General features: G+C 54.5%; 2 non-coding genes across 2 annotated transcripts; one reads left to right on the top strand and one right to left on the bottom strand.

The window, feature by feature from the left end:
* Nucleotides 1–828: 828 nt before the first annotated feature.
* Nucleotides 829–900, top strand: TRNAQ-CUG (transfer RNA glutamine (anticodon CUG)). The gene has a single exon. It is a non-coding gene; the product is annotated as a tRNA-Gln (tRNA).
* An 8,138-nt stretch (nt 901–9,038) lies between these two features.
* On the bottom strand, nt 9,039–9,110 carry TRNAQ-CUG (transfer RNA glutamine (anticodon CUG)). The gene has a single exon. It is a non-coding gene; the product is annotated as a tRNA-Gln (tRNA).
* Between the last annotated feature and the right edge of the window lie 1,431 nt (nt 9,111–10,541).

The following is a 10,541-nucleotide window of genomic DNA, read 5'->3' as shown; positions in this document are numbered from 1 at the left end:
CCACGGCAGAAGGAGGATCGCACCAGTGCAGCTTTACCCGGATGTGTGCATGGACCCTTCTGGGGCAGACAGTGTGCTGGTGCCAGGGCATGAGGGAAAGTGCAATGTACTGAGTCTGGAGCAGCCTCTGGAGGGAAAATGATGTTCTCACTGAGGGAGAGGCCACTTTGGTGCACAAGGGGAGAGCATGTCCTGGACGAAAGGACCTGGGTTTGAAGTCAACCAAGACTGTCCCAGCAGAGGAAGGCAGTCCAGCTCGTGCAATCCTTAACAAGCTACTATGGGTCCTCCTCCTGCCAGCTCTTCCCTCTGCTGAACCTCATCCCCTGCCCTCTCGCTTGGTTGCCTTGTTCAGCAAGGTCAGGAGCTCAGTTAGGACAGCAACCAAGAGTAAGGATATCTGGTTAATGGCTGCTTAGTATGAGTTACAAGGTGAGAAACAGGAGAGCTAGTAAGTTACACAGGCAGATTGACAGACCGTCCACCACGGGGGTGAAGAGAGTCAGCAGCAGAGACCGCAAATGCAAGGATTGAACCACCGATTGCTGGGCCATGAAAATACCCTGTGAGGTGCAAGCTTGAAGAAGTTCTACTGGAAACTTCATAACTGGATCTAATTAGGCAAAATCAAGATTCTCAGAGGTTACCAGCCTGAGTCTTGTATGAGAGGGCATGCCAAGCTTGCGCAAAGAGCTCTGCCACTCCCTTGAAAGGCCCTGTGAGACCGTACTTTGTGATGGCCAGGGAGATGGAGAGAGTGGCAGGTTCAGCCAGGAGTATAAGGCTCAGTGATGGTGGGCTCAGGGGAAGGGCAGCATCTGTGCAAGAGGTCCCATGGTGTAATGGTGAGCACTCTGGACTCTGAATCCAGCGATCTGAGTTCAAATCTCAGTGGGACCTCAACCTTTTGGCTCCCTCAAGCTTTTCCTCAGCATGCTTACAGCTTAAGAAAGGCTTAACAGCCTTTCTGTTGGGTCAATTCTTTATAATGCACTCTGATCTTCCTTCCTTTCCTGTGCTCCCAGCCCTGGGACTGACATCAGTGCCCCTTCTCCTACCCTTTGACCACCAAACCTCTGCAGCTTTCCTGAGCACTGGTCCCCAGCCCACCGCTGCTCCTGGCTGAGGGCATCCAGCAGAGCCTCACCCAATCACACAACACCTGAGCTGGAGATGATGCAGTCCAAGCCCGGCACAAAGCAGAGTCAAGTAGAGGAGGCAATTCAGGGCCTTGTCTAGTTGGATATTAGACATCTCCAAACATGGAGACTATACAATAGTCCCTGGGCAACACCTTTCCCACGTTTGACCACTCTCAGACTAAGACAGGGTTACTGTGTGTAGCTTTACTTGTATTTCCAACCTTGTCCACTGCTTTGTGATCTCTCCAATTCCTGGAGAACTTTCTGTCTCTATTTTGCCTGCTTGTTTATTTATGTTGCTCTGGTATCGGCCCAAGGAGATCCACTGACAACTAACAGTACCCCAAGAATGGAGAGAGATTTGTGTCATGGGAGAGAGGAGGTTCTACCATTTCCTTGCAGAGGTCGTGGCCAATTGAGGAAGGATGAGAACAAACCACCACGGGTCTCCAGCTGCGTTGCACAAAGTTTTTAATGAGAAGGAGGAAATGCAGTGGCACAGAACAGAGACCAAGAAACACATCTGCAGGGTTCAGGGAGGCACAGAGAATGGCCCGTTTCCCAAGGACAAGCTCCACACAAAGCGCTTGCCTTTTCCCATTCTGCTCTACCTTCTGGCCATCCCAGACCACCAAGAGCAGTCCCTAACTCCGGCACCATCCCCCCAGCAGCAGGAAGTTCAGCAAAGCAGAAGAGAACGAGCCCTTTCTCGAGGAGCTCAGAGTAGAAGGACAACCAGAGGAGAAAAAAAGAGGCCTGCTGTGCAGTGAGAATTAGGCACAGGTCCCTCCTGCCAGGTGAGGTGAGGACACCTAGCCCATCTGCAAGCCATGGCCACGATCCTGCTGCTGAAAGGTCCCTGTCTTCCAGCCTGCTCCAAAGAGGATGACCTGCCGCATTCAGCAGTTCATACTGCAGAAGGGGGGAGGCAGACACAGCCCTGACCCTCCCAGGCCAAGGGAGCCCCCAGAAGAGATGGGAACCCCCCCGGAGCTGAGGGAGCTCCCAACAGCAGCCGACAGAGAGGATCCCACGGCTGTGCTCTGGGGGAAAGAGGTGAGGATGGGGCCCGGCAGGGTCACCACCACCGGGGAGGCCTCGATGAACACCGTCGAGTCAGCACAGCGGGCGACACTGGGCTCAGTGCAGCTGCTTGCCAGTGGGGTTGGGCCAGAGGCACCGCAGGGGCGTGGGGGACAGGGTCTGCAGCAAGACATCTCTCGGTGAGGGAGGCAAACCTGAAACACAGAGCAGGCAGGAAACACAGACACCAAGATCAACCTGTCAATCATTTCCTCAGCTCTCTCTGCAGATACACTTTGCTGCCCTCCACCTCCATTTCTAGCTCCATGTGGAGAAAGGGCCTGCAGGTGATCTTGCTAACACGCACAACAGCGTGACATCCTGCGTTAAGGCTGGATTGGAAGGACTGCAGCAGAGATGTGCCTAACTGCCTGCTGATTCCAACAGGACCTTCTGCTGCATTTCCCGGTACAAGAGCAGGGAGGAAGATTGATGTAATTATCCCAGCACAAACAGGTGCCTCGGAAAACACCTCTTAGAAACACACAGTGTGCCTACAGCTCCCACGACCCTCATCGTGCCCTCCGAGTTGCACGGTACAGGAAGGCTGGCCCACGTAGGGATAGGACCCAGCACAGTGGGTTTGAAGCACCCGTGGAAACACTGATCACAGCCCACCTCCAGAACGCGCAGTGCTGATCTTGAAGGCACTGGATGCACCTGGCCGTTTGGATAGAGACCATCTGCTGCAGGTGCAAATTCTGGTGGGCAGGCCTCCCTGCAGCTGAGCCCCATTGATTCCCTTCTGCTTGGAAGAACCCCCTCTTCCCAGCCCTCCCCAGCCACCTCCGCCAAAAGGGAAAGAGGTGACAGCCCTTCAACTGTTCTATTGCAGGCCCAGGCCGAGGCAGCCCAAGTGTCAACCTGAGCAGCCACCATGACAGCAGTTCAGCCCACAGAGAGAGAGATGCAGCAGACTCAGGCTTACCTCGTTCCTCGAGGAAAGAGAGGCAAGAGAGGAGGATGCAGAGCCTGGAGCAGCGCAGGCTTTTATGCTGTGTCCCCGAGCCCCGTGGGGCCACAAACATTCCTTGCTCATGAAGCATCTGAACACCTAGCAGTTGTCGCTTGCCGAGGACTCGCTGGTGATTCAGCCCTTGCCTCTTTCATCTGAAATGTTGTGCTCCCGCTTCACACCACTGAACATCGAAACGATTCATCTGTGTCCCAGCTTCCTAAGTCCAATCAACTCAGTGGTCTCAGGCTAGTGTAGAAGGGGATTTGAAGTGGGTTTGCATGATACAGATTGCCTTTGTCACTTTGCCTTCTTCATGGCGAGCATGGCCACCAGTCACAGTGAAATTCAGCTTTGAGGGACACCTCAAGTCAAGTGCTGTCAGTGCAGGCACTCCGCTTAACCCTGAGAGACATTTCCCCCCACGGGTCACGTAGACACACTGTGAGTAAGTTCAGGCAGCAGGGCAAGACGGCACAATCCCCTATGGTGGGAGAAGAGACTCATCTCACCAGGGGTGAGGCAAAGCTCAACTCAACGGCAAAGTCCATTGTGGGCTGGAAGGACGTCCCCTGTGGGCAGGACTGATGGCTGTGAGGACCTTGCTTACGCTCATCAGGCTCTGCCACAGACTGGTGATGTGAGCAAAGCCGTGCCCACGTCCTTCCCTGAAGGAGACCCACACCCAAATTGACCTGTTCTGCTCAGGGAGTTCATCCCAGAGGCCAGAGGCCACCATGGCCTGCTTTTGAGGGGAGGCTCAGGGCACGGAGCCAGGAGCTCCTGGCCCTTTACCCTGGGTCAGGGATGGGGTGGCCCATTCCATGCATTTCTGATTTCAAAGGGACATTGGATCAGTCTCCCAGAGCACTGGGAGTCATCGTGATGTGGAAGAGTCAGGAAAAACCCTGAGCTCCTGGCAAACATGAGTCACCCTGCTGTGGACTTCAGTGGACACGGTGGCCTGGTTCCCATGCGTGCCAGGGATACCAGAGCTCATAGCCCCAAAGTGCCGCCTTCCTCAAGGGTATTTCCACACATTTTAGCACCATTCCTGAATCCACTGGTGCTTCTCTGCAATCTCCTGCATTTTTTGTCTTCCGTGGCATGGTGGCTTTTGGTGGCTGCTCAGGGGCTCGTGTGACGCAGTGTCCCCCAGAACAACAAAGGTTGGAATGGACCTCTGGAGGTCTTCTGCTCCGATCCACTGCTCTGTGCAGACCAAACTTCCCAGGTACCTCCGCAGGCTCTGGGCCTTGTCTTGTTGACTTCTGAACACTGCCACTGTCAGAGAGGTCCCTGTCTCTTGAGCAGCTCTTCCAGGGCTGCACCATGAGCTGTGTCACTGCTTTTCCCAAAAAGACATTTCCCTTGTTGCAACTTGTGGTTGTTGCCCCTTGCCCTTTTGCAGTGCACCTCTCAGGAGAGTCTGGCTCCATCCTTTCTCTAACCTCCTGGAGCTGGTGGGAGACACCAGTTCCATTCCCTCCTCCCCGCTTTGCTCATCTCCGCCAGGTTCCACAAACCTTGTGCCCTCGGCCTCACCCCATACGTCCCTCGCTCCAGCCCTTACGTCCCGCCTGCTCCTCTGCCAGTACCTCTCTCCATGAGAGATCACCACCACCACCTCTCTTGCCCCTGGGGATGCAAAATGGGGCACACCAATCCAGATGTGTCCTCTGCAGAGCCAAGGGAAGGGCAACCCTCCCTCCCCTCAGCTTTCGACAAACAGCTTGAGTTGGAAAGGCCCTTTTGAGATGACCCACGCCAACCATGGATCCACCAAACAGGTCTGCTTTCACCTGAACAGGGGCTTGAGGCCTGTTCCCCACCCTACCAGCCAGAGGCTCTCACAGCTGATCCTCCCACAAGTGGGCCACCAGATGACACTGAGGGTGCCAGCAGCACTGGTGAGCAGATCCCAGGGTTATGGGGTGAGGTCTGGAGATGGACAGGAAGTAACTATCAGGATTAGGAGTGAAGGCTCCCCCCGCGATTTACAGTGAAAGCCGTGCTGGGACAGATTTTCTCTCCTCTCTCCAGCCCTTCTGCCCAGAAGGGATTTCTAGTCAGTGGCATAAAAATGAAACGCAGAGACGGCGGCATGCCTCGCACACACCCAGCCCTTGTGCTCTCCAACCTCTTAGCTCAAGCAGATCAAACCTAGAACTAGGTGGGTTTTAAAGTGGGATGAAACAACCCTGCTGAGAACGAGGTAGACAAGTGGGCATCCTTGACGTGTCATCACACGCACCACATGAAAACTGCCATTCAACCCGGGAAGAGCTACACAAGAGACAGTGACCTCTCTGACAGCGGCAGTGTTCAGTCGTCAATGGCACAAGGCCCAGTGCTTCCTGAGGTAACTGGGAAGTTTGGTCTGCTCCGAGCAGGAGCAGAGGACTACCAGCGGTCCCGTCTGACCTTCATTACTCTGGGGTGCACTGGGTCTCATGGGCCCCTGAGCAGCCACCAAAAGCAACACCTTGCAAGGTAGCAGCAGCAGAACAGGCCAGCATAAAAGTTCCACTTGTTTCAGGAACGGTGCTAAAATGTGTGGCAAAGTCCTTGGGGAAAGCAGATGTATTGGAGGAATGAGGCTATGGGCTATGGTATCCCTGGCATGCCTGAGGCCGGGCCACCATGTCCACTGAAGTCCACAGCAGGGTGACTCATGTTTGCCAGGAGCTCAGGGTTTTTCCCAACTCTTCCACATCACGATGACTCCCAGTGCTCTGGGAGACTGATCCAATGTCCCTTTGAAATCGGAAATGCATGGAATGGGCCACCCCATCCCTGACCCAGAGTAAAGGGCCAGGAGCTCTTGGCTCCGTGCCCCGAGCCTCTCCTCAAAAGCAGGCCATGGTGGCCTCTGGCCTCTGGGATGAACTCCCTGAGCCAAACAGGCCACGCTGGGTGTGGGTCTCTTTCAAGGAAGGGGCAAGGACGCGGACATGTCTTTGATCGCAACACCAGTCTGTGGCAGAGCCTGATGAGCGTAATCAAAGACTTCCTGCCTACATGCCACCTGCCTACAAGGGGCATCCCCACAGACCACAATGGTGCTTCCTTGTCGTTGAGCTTTACCGCATCTCTGGAGACGTGAGTCTCTTCTCCCACCATCTCCTGCGACCCTACCATGACCCGCTGGGAGAGAGATGTCTCCCAGTGTTGGCCTGACGCCATGCACTGAAAGCACTTCAGAGCTGACTTGGGATGTCCCTGAAACTGAATTTCACCGTGACTGGTTGACAACCTCACGGTGAAGAAGACGATGTAAGGAACTGATGCACGTCATGGAAAGCCGCTTAAAATCTCTGCACAGCTAGACTGAGAGCTCTGAGCCAACTGGTCTTAGCAGGCGTAAACACAACTTAGTTATATTGATATTAGATGATATGCAGCAGGAGCAAAATATTTCAGATGAAAGAGGCAAGGGCTGAATCACCAGCGAGTCCTCGGCAAGCGACAGCTGCTAGGTGTTCAGATGCTTCATGAGCAAGGAATGTTTGTGGCCCCATGGGGCTCGGGGACACAGCATAAAAGCCTGCGCTGCTCCAGGCTCTGCATCCTCCTCTCTTGCCTCTCTTTCCTCGAGGAACGAGGTAAGCCTGAGTCTGCTGCATCTCTCTCTCTGTGGGCTGAACTGCTGTCATGGTGGCTGCTCAGGTTGACACTTGGGCTGCCTCGGCCTGGGCCTGCAATAGAACAGTTGAAGGGCTGTCACCTCTTTCCCTTTTGGCGGAGGTGGCTGGGGAGGGCTGGGAAGAGGGGGTTCTTCCAAGCAGAAGGGAATCAATGGGGCTCAGCTGCAGGGAGGCCTGCCCACCAGAATTTGCACCTGCAGCAGATGGTCTCTATCCAAACGGCCAGGTGCATCCAGTGCCTTCAAGATCAGCACTGCGCATTCTGGAGGTGGGCTGTGATCAGTGTTTCCACGGGGGCTTCAAACCCACTGTGCTGGGTCCTATCCCTACGTGGGCCAGCCTTCCTGTACCGTGCAACTCGGAGGGCACGATGAGGGTCGTGGGAGCTGTAGGCACACTGTGTGTTTCTAAGAGGTGTTTTCTGAGGCACCTGTTTGTGCTGGGATAATTACATCAATCTTCCTCCCTGCTCTTGTACCGGGAAATGCAGCAGAAGGTCCTGTTGGAATCAGCAGGCAGTTAGGCACATCTCTGCTGCAGTCCTTCCAATCCAGCCTTAACGCAGGATGTCACGCTGTTGTGCGTGTTAGCAAGATCACCTGCAGGCCCTTTCTCCACATGGAGCTAGAAATGGAGGTGGAGGGCAGCAAAGTGTATCTGCAGAGAGAGCTGAGGAAATGATTGACAGGTTGATCTTGGTGTCTGTGTTTCCTGCCTGCTCTGTGTTTCAGGTTTGCCTCCCTCACCGAGAGATGTCTTGCTGCAGACCCTGTCCCCCACGCCCCTGCGGTGCCTCTGGCCCAACCCCACTGGCAAGCAGCTGCACTGAGCCCAGTGTCGCCCGCTGTGCTGACTCGACGGTGTTCATCGAGGCCTCCCCGGTGGTGGTGACCCTGCCGGGCCCCATCCTCACCTCTTTCCCCCAGAGCACAGCCGTGGGATCCTCTCTGTCGGCTGCTGTTGGGAGCTCCCTCAGCTCCGGGGGGGTTCCCATCTCTTCTGGGGGCTCCCTTGGCCTGGGAGGGTCAGGGCTGTGTCTGCCTCCCCCCTTCTGCAGTATGAACTGCTGAATGCGGCAGGTCATCCTCTTTGGAGCAGGCTGGAAGACAGGGACCTTTCAGCAGCAGGATCGTGGCCATGGCTTGCAGATGGGCTAGGTGTCCTCACCTCACCTGGCAGGAGGGACCTGTGCCTAATTCTCACTGCACAGCAGGCCTCTTTTTTTCTCCTCTGGTTGTCCTTCTACTCTGAGCTCCTCGAGAAAGGGCTCGTTCTCTTCTGCTTTGCTGAACTTCCTGCTGCTGGGGGGATGGTGCCGGAGTTAGGGACTGCTCTTGGTGGTCTGGGATGGCCAGAAGGTAGAGCAGAATGGGAAAAGGCAAGCGCTTTGTGTGGAGCTTGTCCTTGGGAAACGGGCCATTCTCTGTGCCTCCCTGAACCCTGCAGATGTGTTTCTTGGTCTCTGTTCTGTGCCACTGCATTTCCTCCTTCTCATTAAAAACTTTGTGCAACGCAGCTGGAGACCCGTGGTGGTTTGTTCTCATCCTTCCTCAATTGGCCACGACCTCTGCAAGGAAATGGTAGAACCTCCTCTCTCCCATGACACAAATCTCTCTCCATTCTTGGGGTACTGTTAGTTGTCAGTGGATCTCCTTGGGCCGATACCAGAGCAACATAAATAAACAAGCAGGCAAAATAGAGACAGAAAGTTCTCCAGGAATTGGAGAGATCACAAAGCAGTGGACAAGGTTGGAAATACAAGTAAAGCTACACACAGTAACCCTGTCTTAGTCTGAGAGTGGTCAAACGTGGGAAAGGTGTTGCCCAGGGACTATTGTATAGTCTCCATGTTTGGAGATGTCTAATATCCAACTAGACAAGGCCCTGAATTGCCTCCTCTACTTGACTCTGCTTTGTGCCGGGCTTGGACTGCATCATCTCCAGCTCAGGTGTTGTGTGATTGGGTGAGGCTCTGCTGGATGCCCTCAGCCAGGAGCAGCGGTGGGCTGGGGACCAGTGCTCAGGAAAGCTGCAGAGGTTTGGTGGTCAAAGGGTAGGAGAAGGGGCACTGATGTCAGTCCCAGGGCTGGGAGCACAGGAAAGGAAGGAAGATCAGAGTGCATTATAAAGAATTGACCCAACAGAAAGGCTGTTAAGCCTTTCTTAAGCTGTAAGCATGCTGAGGAAAAGCTTGAGGGAGCCAAAAGGTTGAGGTCCCACTGAGATTTGAACTCAGATCGCTGGATTCAGAGTCCAGAGTGCTCACCATTACACCATGGGACCTCTTGCACAGATGCTGCCCTTCCCCTGAGCCCACCATCACTGAGCCTTATACTCCTGGCTGAACCTGCCACTCTCTCCATCTCCCTGGCCATCACAAAGTACGGTCTCACAGGGCCTTTCAAGGGAGTGGCAGAGCTCTTTGCGCAAGCTTGGCATGCCCTCTCATACAAGACTCAGGCTGGTAACCTCTGAGAATCTTGATTTTGCCTAATTAGATCCAGTTATGAAGTTTCCAGTAGAACTTCTTCAAGCTTGCACCTCACAGGGTATTTTCATGGCCCAGCAATCGGTGGTTCAATCCTTGCATTTGCGGTCTCTGCTGCTGACTCTCTTCACCCCCGTGGTGGACGGTCTGTCAATCTGCCTGTGTAACTTACTAGCTCTCCTGTTTCTCACCTTGTAACTCATACTAAGCAGCCATTAACCAGATATCCTTACTCTTGGTTGCTGTCCTAACTGAGCTCCTGACCTTGCTGAACAAGGCAACCAAGCGAGAGGGCAGGGGATGAGGTTCAGCAGAGGGAAGAGCTGGCAGGAGGAGGACCCATAGTAGCTTGTTAAGGATTGCACGAGCTGGACTGCCTTCCTCTGCTGGGACAGTCTTGGTTGACTTCAAACCCAGGTCCTTTCGTCCAGGACATGCTCTCCCCTTGTGCACCAAAGTGGCCTCTCCCTCAGTGAGAACATCATTTTCCCTCCAGAGGCTGCTCCAGACTCAGTACATTGCACTTTCCCTCATGCCCTGGCACCAGCACACTGTCTGCCCCAGAAGGGTCCATGCACACATCCGGGTAAAGCTGCACTGGTGCGATCCTCCTTCTGCCGTGGTTTGAGTCTGTGTGTTGAGAGCAGGACCCTTCCTCCCAGCAGTCAGACAGGAGGAAAGACATGCGGGGACACTCTATCGGATCTCAGACTTAGCCTGGGACACTGAGGACACAACCTCCTGGTACCTTTGCACTGTCCAAAGCACTGGGCTGGCATCTGGTACTTCTGAACCCACAAGACAGACCACGCTGCCATGCCCAAGCCTAAGACATCAACTGGCAGGTTATATTCAGAGGGCGCATGAGAAACACCTAGTTGCTGGAGAAGGCTTAAATCTCTACAGAGTCACAACTCTGAAAGCATGTCCCGGAGAAGCAGCATTGCTGAGGGCTTTCCTCATCCATCCCTGTGGTCTGCAGGACTGAGCAGTGTGGGAGGAGTGTCTGGGAGCAGCAAGAGCAGGGCTGGACAGCCCTACCCCATGCAGATGCTCTGCCGCAGCAGGAGGAGGGATGTATCTTTTGGGGCTGAGACAGTGTTTCCCCAAGCAATGGAAGGTTTTCCTGGGGCTCTGCTAGTCTCGCCCAGCACTCAGGGAGAAAGGATTCTGGGCCAGTGGGTTGTGTGGGCCAGTGCAGGCAGCTTCCCTGCTCAGGCCATTTT

This window comes from Strix uralensis, chromosome 11, assembly GCF_047716275.1.
Source record: "Strix uralensis isolate ZFMK-TIS-50842 chromosome 11, bStrUra1, whole genome shotgun sequence".
In the NCBI taxonomy this organism is placed as follows: Eukaryota; Metazoa; Chordata; class Aves; order Strigiformes; family Strigidae; genus Strix; species Strix uralensis.
This window is presented reverse-complemented; position numbering and strand designations above follow the sequence as displayed.